This window comes from Vicugna pacos, chromosome 3 (genome assembly GCF_048564905.1).
Source record: "Vicugna pacos chromosome 3, VicPac4, whole genome shotgun sequence".
Taxonomy (NCBI): Eukaryota; Metazoa; Chordata; class Mammalia; order Artiodactyla; family Camelidae; genus Vicugna; species Vicugna pacos.
The window spans coordinates 49,316,138-49,330,278 of record NC_132989.1 but is presented as its reverse complement, the minus strand read 5'-3'; the positions used below and the strand labels follow the sequence as shown (position 1 = coordinate 49,330,278).

General features: G+C 31.8%; 1 non-coding gene across 1 annotated transcript; it reads left to right on the top strand.

Moving 5' to 3' along the window:
• Positions 1–13,595: 13,595 nt before the first annotated feature.
• Positions 13,596–13,701, top strand: LOC116278214 (U6 spliceosomal RNA). The gene has a single exon (XR_004187611.2). It is a non-coding gene; the product is annotated as a U6 spliceosomal RNA (small nuclear RNA).
• Positions 13,702–14,141: the final 440 nt, after the last annotated feature.

Below are 14,141 nucleotides of genomic sequence, written 5' to 3'. Positions count from 1 at the left end.
CACTGTTATCAAATATAAAATTATATTATTTGCTTTATGGTGCATTTTATTCCCTCTATCTAGATTTTAGAGTCAAGTCCAAGACCTTAGCTGTCTGTACTTTACTCATACCCAGTGCTAGAGCAGAGCCTTTCATAAGAGAAGGTCAACAACTAGACCTTCTCATCGCTGATCTCACCTCACCACCAGTAATTTATATCTCTTCAACACTCTTTTGATTATGTTAGATTGTATTTCTAGTCCATGTAGAAAATCACTGTGATAAATTTTACTGTGTGCAATCACCTATTGCTAACAGTCCACAGGGAAAAATTCACTGAAGGATGAATCTTGCAAAAAACTCAATTACTTTAAAATACTTCTATAATACAAGTTTTCAAACTGTATTTTAAAAATATATAACTCCAATATAAATAATGCAGTGCTGTTTCACATATAAATTAAACAAATAAAAATTCACTAGAAAAATATTAAAATTTTATCTAGAATAGAAGTGATGAAATTGATAATAAAAGCAAGGGTTTGGGATATTCTAGCTCCAACATTCACCTTCTTAATTTAGATTCTTGGTACCATTTTCCCCAAAATAAATACTGATAATAGTTTGTTTTAAATATACTTACATAAATACTCTTTCATAAGTATTCTTCATATATGAAAACTAACATGCATTTGTTTACATTTTGTACATAAAGAGTGCATATGAAAGTGAAAGTTACTCTCTTCCACTCTTTGCTTTTAAAATATCTGTATCTTGCAGTTTATTCATATCCTTAATGTTGTTCCACCTTACTAGTCAAAAGTAGTAAAAACATTTATGTAGTATTTTGTCTAATATTAGGGTGTCATGGATGACTTAACAGATACCTATTGGTAGATAGATTTTAGTTTCACATTTTGCAATAACATAACTGTGGTAATGATCACTTCTCGTCTTACATTTTTTGTAGAGACACATTAGCATATCTGTTGAATAAATCAGCAAAGTTTATGTGCATTTTAACTGTAGATACTTATTTTATCACCACTTTTTGAATAACTGTTTCTCTGTAAAATTAGTGACATTGTATATCACTAAACTTATGTGTTAACTTTGATTGGTGAAAACTCTGTCTCTTGGTGTTACATTTTAATTGTGTGTGTGTGTTTGAAAAGTTTTTGTGTTTTTAATCCATAACCTTTTACTTTTCTATGAGCTACATGTTCTTGTCCATTTCACCATTGAATGTTTAGTATTTTATTTCCTGATCTGAGAAAGTATGTCTTTATTTGAAATAGATGACTGAAATATTCCCCTGTTGTCACTTCCTTGCATATTTTTATAAGATTTGTTTCTACTAAGAAAATTCCCACTTCTCATATTTTTAACTCATTTACTTATTTTGTTTTATCATTTCAAATTTTAGACTTGTTTCCCTATTCCTAATATGTATATAGTATATACACATACATATGCACATACATACATATATACAAGTATATGTATCTATATAGTATATATACAAATATACACATATATGTATATATTATATACAGTGTGTATGTATGTATTTTATATATGTATTTATAATTAGGTTCTCCGATGTTTTCTTGTAACACTTTTATGGTTTTATTTTTAACTTTTGAATTATTATCCACCAAGCAGTTCATATTGTATAAAGAGTGAAGTAGGCATCTACCTGTATTTTTTTGTTTGTACATCTGTCATGAGCCAGAAGGCTGAACCCTGTGTATTAAAATGACCCATCTTCTTTAGTCCAATTTGAAATGATCTGATACTCAGCTACTAAATCTGTAGGAATTTCATTTATCTCATGTCTGTGCACATTCTTTTACATTCATCTTCCTGTAAAAAATCAGAGGGTGATAAGAAATGCTTTAGTTAAGTTTTAATTGCATATCTGACACGTAGAAATGCAAATCTCTATTAAGTATTCTTTTGTAAAAGTGTTTTTAGATTATTTTATGTATCTTTTTTTCAGTATATTCTTTTTTGTGATTTTCTTCTTGTAGGCTAATTAAAATATCATTGACATACAGCACTATATAAGTTTAAGGTGTACAGCATAATGATTTGACTTACATCATGAAATTATTATGAAAGTGAATTTAGTGAGCACCATGTTACATAGACATAAAACTAAAGAATTAAAAAAAGTATTTTTCCCTGTGATGAGAACTCTTACAATTTACTCTCTTAACTTTCAGATGTAACAAACAGCAAGCAGAGTTATTTATATTTATCAAGTTGTACAGTGTATCCCGAGTACTTGTCTATATTGCACCTGAGAGTTTGCACCTTTTGACTATCTTCATTCAATTCTCCCTTCTCTACTTTCTGTCTCTAGTAGCCATAAATCTGATCTTTTTTTCTGTAAGTTTGTTAGTTTTTGAAGTATGATTGATTGGTACACAACATAGTGATTTAATATTTCTATACATTTTAAAATAATCACCACAGTGTCTGCTTATTATGTGTCATTATAAAAAGATATTTCATCATTATTAACTATATTCCCCACACTCTACATTTCATACCTGTGACTCATTTTCTGTATGGTAAGTTTTTATGCTGCAGCTTTTCTGAACTGATGAGTTCCAGTATTTTTTTGGTGGCATTGTTAGGACTTTCTGTGTATCATGTCATCTGTGAACATTGACAGTTTTACTTTTTCCTTTCAAATTTGGATTCCTCTTATTTCTTTTTCATGTCTTAGTTTTGTGTCTAAAACTTCTAATACTATGTTGAAGAAACAAGAGAGTGGACATCCTTGTCTTGTTCCTGACCTTAGAAGAAATGCTTTCAGCGTTTCACCCTTGAGTATGATATTAGCTGCAGGTTTACCGTACATGACCTTTATTACATTGAGTTATGTTCCCTCTGTACCCACTTTATTGTGAGTTTTTATTATAAATGTTAAATTTTGTCAAAAGCTTTTTCTACGTCCATTGAGATGATTGTATGATTACTTTTTAGCTTATAAATGTTGTGTCACATTGATTTGTGAATACTGAAACATCTTTGCATGACTGGGGTAAATCCCACTGGATGATGGTGTATGATACTTGAATGTTGAATTTGGTTTGCAACTGTTTTGTTGAGCATTTTTGCATCTATGTTCATCAGTGATATTGTAAAGGAATCTAAACATAACACTAAGGATAGTCATCTAGTTTTTTGATTCCTGATTCAACGTAACTATATTAAATAATGGATGTTTCAGGATCTGCCTCAAAGTGGTTTTCATTACATTTATTAATTGTTGTCATGATGTGTGTGTGTGTTGTTTTTGGAAGTATTTGCTTTCCAGTAAAAAGCTAGGAAAAAATCCATGTTGGTGAAGAAATATAAACTTGGGAAAGTCAAAAGTGATCAAAATCGTGATTTTTATTACCTTACTAGAAGTCTCCAAACTTTATTTGTTCTCTTTGGTCAGAACGGTATGAAGGCCTGCTTTTTCTTTCTAGTCCAGGGGGTCTAAGGAGGTTTTTTTCTATTCTAGTTTAAAAGTTATAGGCACTATAAAAACAAAAGCCTTCTCCATTACAGAGGAAACAGAATAAGAACAGGAAGTCTAAGAAAATGTGTTTGCCAATTAATAGAAATTGGGGAGAGAAGAGAGAAAGATAGAAAGAGACTACGTGGCTGTAGCCTCTGAATTTCACTACAATATCTATGTGTCTTGTAATTACTATCTTTTTAATAATCTTCATCCCTTGAAAAATGCTGAACAGTTTACCCACACTTGAGAACTTGCATTCACCTTGTGGAGGGAGAACTCTGGGACTCAGTACGCATAATCCTTAGGGAGGAATAAAGACAACAGAAGTAAATAATCTTTGAAAGCTAGCATAACAGATCATAGAAAATTGTCTTAGTGAATTATTTAGGGCACCTTTAGAGGAAGTATAACTCAGAAGCAGGTACCACTTTCTCCCTCCCCAATCAACTTTCCCTGTGATTTGAGCTTTCCTGTTCACATCATCTAACTTCTTCCCATTCTCTGCTGATAATGTATGCCTTTAGTATAGTGTACCATAAATAACATTAGAAAAAGTAGGGGGTTGGGGAATGAGAGTCTCAAAGCAAAAATTGTACCAGATAAAGTTAAACAGGCAATGAAAAGCATATTCCAGGACTATTGCAGAAAGGGAAAAAGTCTAGAACTCAGTCTGAGCACAGCTCTACTGAAAAAAGGAGTTAAAAAAAAAAAAAGGACTGTTAATTTTTAAGAGCTGGAATGGGAGGAATCAGAGGTCACCTGTGTTTGCTGATTGGCCTTCTCAGAGGAAAAGTAAACTTTCTTCTATCTTCGTGACAGGAGTTAGTTTTAGAACTTGCAGCAAGGTCAAGTCAAAGTTAGGCTTTTACCCTCCCACAGAAACTTGGAGACAGGAGCTCTGTCTTCCTTGATGATTATATTTCAAAAGGATGGCTTCCTGATGCTTGAGAAAGACATTCCTGGATTGTCAGCCTGGCAAGAAGCTTTAAAAAGATTTACATCTAAAGGAGTCAAAGAGAGAATTTACAAGTTTTCTAAAATAAACGTTCTAAGAAAAGAGAGGTCAGGGGCCAAAAGTCATGAAGAAACTTGTCTAAAATTTAGTGAAGTTAAGGGGAATATTAAGGTTCTGTAAGTGAGGAGGCATAATCTCTCGTGAGTGTTTATCTACATGCGTTAGTTTTTTTGATGATTTATGTTTACATGGGTTCAGGGCAAAAATTATCATTTCTCCATGTGGATTCATGAAACTTATTTTATGTACTATTATGTTTTATAATCTAACACGTCAAAGAATTACATTCCTTTTCCTCAGAGTATATGCATGGAATCTCATAATGGAAATGGTAGATGCTCTAAAATTAGGAGATAGTGTGTAGCAGTGTAGAAGCTCATGCATTTTGCACTCTGCATGCTAGGAATGCAACTACTGGACTCTCTCCCATTATTCTTAGTTCCTGTATGTTTTTATCTCTTGACACCTGTACCACTCTCCTGCCTCTTTCCCTGTTCTGTCTGCCTCAGGTTCGAGCTATAATAGGGAAATGCGATTGCATTGGTTAGTCACTGGCTAGTAGTATGTGTTACTATTGAATAGAGACTTCACATTAACTCCTATATGGGATGCTGGAGTTTTCCGTGACTAGCCTAAGGATGGCAGCCTTGGAATCAAGTCTAAAAGCCCAGTGCCTTATGCTGTGTAAAGCAGGTACAATCTGCTGTACAAACCCTACTACAATCTTCATTAAGCACGATTACTGTTTATCTAAGGACTTAACTTAGTTGGAAGGGGTTATGGCTTTGGCAGCCTTTCAGAATATTAGTTAATTATTTCAAATGCTGTTTAAAGAGAATGATGTTCAGTATCCACTGAAAAGGGTGAAATTTCTTGAAATGAAGAAAAGCCCATTCAGGAGGTGAGAAATACATGGGTACAGATGGGAACGCAACTGTGGAGTTCCTAAGAGGAAGCAGAGAGTGAGACATGGAGATACAAAGGAATAAATTTGTAGAGAGATACACATATGTGTATTTATGAAAGCCTCCTAATATTTACTAACTTTGTCTTTTTCTTCCTTGTCATTAATAATACCACACCCAGCCTGGAAAAATAATACTCACTCTCACCATCATCAGGGTACATTGATTATTTAGCTTATTGGCCTGACTTCTAGAGTATCAGACAACAGACCATGGAATTATTTTATGTGACCTATATAAATGTCCACTTTAGCTGGAATAAAAATATATATTCACAATATCAGCATCGAACACCTACAATCCAGTGGTCATAACGGGGCTGTGCATAGTAATAACCTGGGTAAAATTTCCATTTACATTTAGCTGAGTGCCATTCCTAGTCTGTATAAGAATTTCTTCTACTGGAGTCTATTACATTTTCAAAAAGCTCTTCAGGCTATGGTGATGTATCTCCCTGGTTAAGAACTACTATTTTAAGTTGGTATTTTGCATAAATACTGACCTATGAATATGCTAAAGAGGACTCAGTGATCACCATGACAAGAAACCACCAAGAGTAACCAAGAGTACCAGTTAATTTTTCAGCTACAGTAGCCGTTAAAACCTAGCATTAAAATAAACTTACTTTAGGATCAGACATTCAGTTGTTTTTCTCATAAAGTGTTAAAATTAGGAGTTTCAAAAATAATGAGCCACTTTCAATCGTAGGGCTGTCACTAAATTTTTGGGAAAGAGCAAAAGTTGTTGCTGTTGTTTGTTTGTTTTTTACCATGATATGCACAAAAAATATTTTAATACATTTTCACCTGATCTTTTTTTCTTTTCTATTTTTTGTCTTGTATTGGTACATAGTACACAGACATTGATTTTAAATATTGAAAAATTTTCAAAAATATTTAAATAGTTTCAAAGAGCTGTATGGTTCTTTGAAAGGTTTGGATGTTTTTCATTTTTATTCTAAAATTCAACCTGCTTTTTTGTGTGGATTTAACCACTTATGTTTTGAACTGCTATTTATATTGTACTTTTTACTTGAGAATTTACACACAGAATTAATACTTAGAGTAGTTTCCATTTCCTTAATTAATATGAAGTGACTATGGGAATGTGAAAGTATCTGACATTTGTAGTAAATTTAATTTAAACATCAAAAATTGCTCAAGCACGTAAATCAAGATATATTCATTCCAAATACCATCAAGTTATCATAAGAACATATCAGCACTCAAAATGCTATTTCACAAAGATTTGGAACCATAAACCTATTAAAATTGTATTTTCTTTAAAAGAAAAATACAGAACTTGCTAATCAAAATCTGAATGAATAAAGTGATTATAAATCACAGCTCTTCACAAGAATTTTAGAATGTACTCTGGGATGGAACACCTAGGAAAATATATTTGAGAATGATTATATGAAACAAATCCATATATTCAAATATGGAAGAATTTTAAATTGGATTTAATTTTTTATAGTCCAAGGATAACTATATATACTCATTTAAATAAGTGACTAGAGATTAATGGACCTCTGTTCAAGCAAACTCAATAAAAAATATTAGTAAGCAACATAAATAATGTATGCATTCACATATCAGTACATTTATTAAGCACTTACCAAGTACAGATCACCAAGTAAAATTGTTAGATCCTATTGCCTATTAAAGGCTTTATAGCTCCTGCCTTCAAGAGTTTATATTCCAGTAAAGGAAATAGTCATATTTTAAAATTATAACATCATATAATTTATAGTGTAAAATAGATGATATTAGCAAATATAAAAATGACAGATATCCTAGGAGTGAGTTTTTCACATACATGTTTGATGAAAAAATAATAAAGCAGGACTGCTGCTAGAGAATAAAATAAATTTTGTTTACTATTACAGAGACAGAAGTAAAAAATATATAATTTTAAAATACACAGTTTATATTAGCTTATATTGTTATGATAATTATATTTACATTTATACAATTGATACAAGTAAAAGTTACAGGATGTATTGTGAAAAAATGGTACCATTGAAACATTTATAATATTTATAATATTTATAATAATATGTGCCTAGTGCAAAATTACTAAACCTAAGAATTCAAGTTTCAAAATACATTACAAGTTGCCATGTAACTAATTAAGGTGGTTGATTTGACAGCAGATGGAGATGTTAAAAGGAAACGGACGCCCAGTTGGTTCTGCTTCAAAGAATTATCAGAACTTTGTATTTTAAAATGAATCACCTCCAAAATGTTTTTAGTTGTAGAACATGTTCTTTTCCAATCTTCAATCATCCCGTTTTTCTGAATCCTGAACAAACTTTTTCATTCTGCAAACCTGAGTGACTCTCAAATGAACATACTTAGAATAATCAGTGTCTTTCATTTCACCTTTGCCTGCCTTTTTTCCCCTGGGTTAAATTTGCATAAATAGCCCAAAGGACTGCCCATTAGAAACACAGTATTTCATGAAAAAGAACTTTAATATTCAAAAAATGAAAATGTCCAGAAAAATTGAATTTTTCCCTTAAAATGAAGATAATGGATTTTCAGTGTTGCTGCTCAAAAAAAAGGCCCTATAATACTGATGATACTGCAATTTGAGTGATGTCTCAAATTACTTCCATAAATTTCAATCTGAGTAGAAGTATCAGGCCAAAGAATCCTCAAAATCAATTATGCCGTGAGAAGTACCCTTGAAATCTGTATATAAAAAGGCTACATTTTCTAAAAGAGAAAGATTGGATGAGTGATGTAAAATTCAAAGGAAAAAGCATGAAGAATGTAGAGTTCACCTATCTCAGACACACATGCTAGCTAGAGTAGTCTCAAGAAAAGAGACAATAATGAGGTGGAAAGGAGGGTTCTACAGTCAGCAAAATTAACACAGCTTGGAAACTATAGATAACATAGCTGAAAATTTCAAACATGGTATTCTCTCAGTACTGAGCGTAAGTAGTGAGCATTATAAATACACTCACACTCCATGGATGTTAAGTGCCTTTAAAAATCAAAGTTTATACAAGGTCTTACAAGGTGAGACAGAAATTTTTCATTGTTAATGAAAAGATCCCTCAAATAGATGACTCAAATCCAATCACAATGAAAGAGAGAAATTTAAAAAAAATAGACATATTAGAATGTCAAGAAAATGTCAGAAAAGTTAGCTGATCTTCCTAGGTCAGTAGCATTTGTTTAGGCCCTGAATACCAGACAGCTAGATCTTTAACTGGTTTTCTAAAATAACTCTCAGGCTCTTTTCTCTTGGCTCTTCTGTGGCTCTTTTTTCTTTTCCTGACTCTAATTTATCTTGCACAGTATCTCTGGACTAATCTCCCTTAGGTCCTTTTATTCTCTTAGTGTTCAAAAAATCTCCAACAGCTCCCAGTTGCCTTCCTAAACAGATTTAAACTCTTCCTGCATCTTTCTTTTTTTTCATATTCCCTGCAAGTTTTCTACCTCTCACTTAGACAAGACTATTTTCCGCTACTCCCAACTGCAGAGCTTTCTCTAGAGTGTGTATCATCATTTATTTGCACTGTGCACTTGCCTACCATCTGAACATTCCTCAAGTTGCTTCCTTTCTGAAATAACATCTTCTCTTCTTCACCAGCTGAAATCCTTCCTATCCATTCCATAAGCTTCAGCTCAAATCCTGTTATTGCCACTTTCCATATTTATTGTTTACTTTGGCTTATGCTTATTAATCCCAGCTCTAAATTCTTGTAGTGGTATTGTTTGCTCCAAGTAATTTAGAATTTAAGTTTGTTTGTTTGTTTGTTTTTAACTAACGTTAATGGGCACAAAGTCTTAAAACATCCAGAAGGTAGGAAGCTACTTGGAAGCATGAATCACATATTAAATTTTTAAATTACAGGATGGATGGTGAATGGATAGACTAAAGAGTTCTACCTCATTTCATTAAAAATGGGATTCAATTAAAATAGATATTGTACAATGAAAGAAAACAAAAGTAAGTGAAGAAACTGAATATAAAGGCAGTGTGTTATTTTCTTAGCGCTGTGATAACCAAGCATGACAAACTGGATAACTTAAAGCAACAGAAAGTTACGATCTCAGAGTTCTGGAGACCAGAATCTGAAATCAAAGTGTTAGCAGGCCCATGCTCCCATGGAGTAAAATCCTTTCTTGCCCCCTTTCTAGTTTCTGGTGCTGGCTGTCAATTCTTGGCATTACTTGGCTTGGAGTTGCATCACACTAATCTCTGCTTCTTGGGGTTCTTGAGTACTCAATCTGAGATATTTCTTTTGTCATCTGCCATTCTTAGGAGGTATTATATATTGTGTGTGAATTTGAAGAATTTCCTCTGTATTCTAAACTCACATATCTAACTTCGTACTTGAAACCTCCACTGGGATATACCACCAAAATCTATTGTTGATTATGCCCCTAAGGTAACTATTTCACTTGCCGATGTTGTTATTTCTCGCAGCACAGTTTATCTTCTAGTTCTCTCATATAGTTACTGAACATTCCTTGCCTCTCTACTCCATATGGGGGCGAGGACAAGAGGGGAGCTATCCAGCAAGCTATATTTGCCAGGCTCCCATACTAATTGGATTTAGTTTAGATAACTTTCTATGTTTTCCTGAGTTCATTTACTGTTAACATCATAACTATCAGTTATGTATATATTTTTCCTAGTAAATGTCAGATAGCTTTTTCCCCCTCTAGCTGCTTTTAATAGTATCACTTTATCTTTGATTTTCAACAGTTTGATTATATTACACTTAGGTATGTTTTTCTTTGTACTTGTCCCTCTGGAATTCACTGGCAATATCTTCCAACTAGTATGGGAAATTATCAGCCATTAGTTCTTCAAGTTTTGTTTGTGTCTTAACTCTGTGTTCTTCTGGGACCTTTTCCTGACCAATTTACATGTATCGTTCATGCTTTGTCTTTTTGTTTTGTTTTATGTTTGTCTTTGTTCTCTGTCTGTTTTACTTTTCATATATTTTCTAATGATGTATGTATGAATTCAAGATAGCATGTGTTTGGTCTCCTTTTAATCAGATCCATGAGATCCACTTGATGCTTCTTTATTTTTTAAATTGATTAATTATTTCATTGAGGTGCATTGGTTTACAACACTATGTAAGTTTCATATATACAACATTATCATTCAAATTCTATACAGACTCCACATCATACTCACCACCAAACGTCTACTTTCTGTACCTCACTATATGATTGACTTCCTTTATCGTTTCCTCCCTCTACCACTCCCCTTTCCCTCTGGTAACAACCAGTCTGTTCTCAGTATCTGCGTACTTTTGTTTTATCTGTTTTGTTTATTTATTTTTATTCCACTATGGGTGAAATCATATGGTATTTGTCTTTCTCTAATTTATTTCACTTAGCATAATACCCTTTAGGTCCATCCATGTTACCACAAATGGCAAGATTTCATATTTTTATGGCTGACTAATATTCCATTGTATATATTTATCCATTCATCTGTTGATGGGTACTTAGGTTTTTTTCATATCTTAACTACTGTAAACAATGCTGCAATGAACATAAATGTGCATATATTTTTTTGAATTAGTGTTTTTATATTCCTCAGATAAATACCCAGTAGTGGATTAGCTGAATCATATGGTAGTTCTATTCTTAATTTTTTGAAGCTTCTCTATACTGTTTCCATAATGGCTGCACCAGTTTACATTCCCACCAACAGGGTATGAAGTTTCCATTTTCTTCACATCCTCTTTAACACTTGTTTTTTCTTGTCTTTTTGATAAGAGTCATTCTCATTGTTGTGTTGATTTGAATTTCCCTAAAAATTAGTGACATTGGACATATTTTCCTGTGCCTCTTGATCATCTGTATGCCTTTGAAAAAACGTTTATTTAGATCCTCTACTCATTTTTCAATTGGGTTGTTTTTTGTTACTTAAGTTGTATGAGTTCTTTTTATATTTTAGTAATTAATCTCTTACCAGATATATGATTTACAAATATCTCCTTCTACCTAGTAGGTTACTTTTTCATTTTGTTGATGATTTTCTTTGATGTGCAGAAGCTTTTTACTTTGATGTAGTCCCATTTATTTATTTTTCCTTTTATTTCCCTTGTTGGAGGAAACAGAAACAAAAAGATATTCCTAAGACTGATGTCAAAGAATGTACTGGCTATGTTTTTGTCTAGGAGTTTTATGTCTTACATATGTTTCTTATAGGTCTTACATTCAAATCTTTAATCCATTTTGAGTTTTTTTTTTTACATTTTTTATTGATTCATAATCATTTTACAGTGTTGTGTCAAATTCCAGCATTCAGCACAATTTTTCACTCATTCATGGACATATGCACACTCATTGTCACATTTTTTTTCTCTGTGATTTATCATAACATTTTGTGTATATTTCCCTGTGCTATACAGTGTAATCTTGTTTATCTATTCTACAATTTTGAAAATTGAGTTAATTTTTGAGTGCGATTCTACTTTTGTTCTTTTGCATGTGACTGTTCAGTTTTCACAACACCATTTATTGAAGAGAATTTCTTTTCTCCATTGTATTTTCTTGGTTTCTTTGTGTTAGATTAGCTATCTATGTATATGTGGGTTTACTTATGGGCTCTAAACTCAGTTCCATTGATCTACGTCTTTGTCTACCAATGCCATGTTGTTTTGATTGCTGTAGTTTTGTAGTATAATTTGAATCAAGGAGTGTGATACCTCCAGCTTTGTTTTACTTTAATCAGTATTGTTTTGGCAATTCAAGGTCTATTGTGGTTCCAATCAAATTTTAGGATTTTTTTTGTTTTAATTCTGTGAAAAATATCATTGGGATTTTAATAGGGACTGCACTGAATCTGTAGATTGCTTTAGGTAATATGGGCATTTTAACAATGTTGATTCTTCCAATCCATGAGAATGAACTCTTTGTCCATTTCTTTGTGTCTTCTTCAATTTCTTTTAACAGTGTCTTACAGTTTTTAGTGTATAGGTCTCTCACCTCCAGTAGATCTGAATGAGGATGGAAGTGATAGAAAAAAGTAGAGAAAGTAATTTATATGTATAAATTATATATTTAGGTATATACACATATACATATACACAATGAAAACAAAAACAAGAGCAAGTAATATTAAAAACTGTAACTTAATAAAGCTTTTCTGAAGTAAGAATTATGTCTTCATATATCAGACAAAATTTTAACAAATAGCCAAAATCAAAACCTATTATGGTAAAAACTGACTTAAGCTTACAATGCTTTCACAATTAAATTGCTTTAAACAGCTTTAAAGATAATCCCAATACTTCAACTATTTTAAAGCATAAACAAAGGGGAAAAACTTCCAAATCCTTATTACAAGGTAAGTGTAATATTATAAAACTTGATAAAAATTGCACTAAGAGGATCTGCAAACTAATCATTCATGTGACTATCAGTAAAAATTTTTCATTTGTATGCTTAATATGATTGCAATAAAAACACCATATTTTAATTTTCCTAATCTAGAACATTTAATTATAATATTCATGTGAAAGGACAGATAAGCAAAAATTGAGAAATCAGTAAACGATGAAAAAGATATTCTAGACCCTCTCCCAATATGAAATGTATTTTATGTCCTTTATAATTAAGATACTGGAATATGAATGACCCAGAATAGAAAATCTGGAAATACACCTATTTGCAAGGAAAACTGAGTATATTATGAACACAGCATCAGAAATCATTGAGCAAAAAATATCATTTATAATGAGCAGTGTTGGAATACTATCATAGCCATAAGAAGAAAAAACAAGAAGATAACTTCACACAACAAGTGTCAGAAAAAAAAAAAGTGTGAATTCACCTATAAACTTGAAAGTAGGGAAAAGTCCTAACTGATTAATAAAATAGAGTCAATAAAGGGTAAAATTAATAGTATTAATTTTATAACTTTTTCAAAAACTATCTCTGACAAATAAACATTATATTCAACGAAAGACAAAACAGTAAAACCTAAATGCAATGAAAAATGTTTATGAAGTCCATCAGATCTATTCATTAATAGAATTTTAAGATACAATATATTTGTGATATAAACCAAGCCAGATATTCAGATGTATCCTAAAGATATTTTAAAGATAAGAAGAAATGCAAGGTGTCACTTCAGCAGCACACATACTAAAATTGGAATGATACAGAGAAGATTAGTACGGATCCTGTGCAAAAATGATACGTAAATTAGTAAAGCATTCTGTATTTTTCTATATACTTAAAAATGATTAAAATAGTAATTTTATGTTATATATTTTACCATAATAAAAATAGATATCAAAATATAAGTGAAAAAATTAAAATAATAGGATAAGTAAAAAGCACAAGGACACTAAACTTTTTCAGTCTTCTCAATTTCAGTAAAAATGTTGGTATTAGTATCATTCTGAGTTCATATGTATACTAAAAAATATTTAAATCTAGCTGGTTAGATTAGTCTCAATAAAAACAGAATAGACTAGACATGATGTACCTCTTGATGTGTTGCAGTAGGAAGCTCACAACTCCTCCTATTTATCAAAAAATGAAATAAATTTCATCAGCCTTCTGAAATGTAACCATTTTCTTACAGGAAGTAAAGTAGTGTGTAGACCATCTTAAGTGAAACAAAAGAGTACAATAAGCAAAATCCAAAAGGTGCAAAATTATT